Below are 644 nucleotides of genomic sequence, written 5' to 3'. Positions count from 1 at the left end.
CGGCGGCGGCGGGAGGGCCTGTCAGGGAAGGGCCCGGCTCGCGGTCCCCTCCGCCGTCGTCCCGCCCGGGAGGGCGGCCTCGGGTTTCCTCCGGCCCCTCTGCCATGGTCGCTAGCAGCCCCTCCGCAGTCCCCGGCACTGCGCACTCTCCCTCCTTAGAAGCCCCGCCCCTACGGCGCCGTCGCCACCGCAGCACCGCAGGCGTCAACAATGCGCCACCGGAAGCGGAAGCCCCGCCCTTTAGGGGCGTCGCCGGGCGGAGCGCGGTCGGCGTGTGAGATGTTGAGGTTTCCGTCCGCCGTGGTTTCCCGGCCGGCTTTGGGGGCTCGTGGCCCGCCCCCTGAGTGTCACCGACTCATCGGTGGTCACCGACTGACCTGCTCTCTAGGGTTTTAGATTAAAAAGCCCAAGCCCGAGGCCTCCCCAGGTAATCCTACGGGAAGTGGACCCGGGATGTCCAGGGAGACAGTGCATATGGAGGAGAGGGTTTCCGAGAGGTGCCAGGGGTCGGCGCCGCCGGCGTTGGTTGGTTTGCGGAGCCACTGCGGCTGCTTTGTCTCCAGGCTCAGGGGTCGCTACTTCTGTCCGCTTGCGTTCGTTCCGGTTAGTCAGTCTTCGGCCGTTTGTATTCGAAAAGGTGACAC

Source organism: Trichechus manatus, unplaced genomic scaffold (genome assembly GCF_000243295.1).
Source record: "Trichechus manatus latirostris isolate Lorelei unplaced genomic scaffold, TriManLat1.0 scaffold00103, whole genome shotgun sequence".
Lineage (NCBI taxonomy): Eukaryota > Metazoa > Chordata > Mammalia > Sirenia > Trichechidae > Trichechus > Trichechus manatus.
This window is presented reverse-complemented; position numbering follows the sequence as displayed.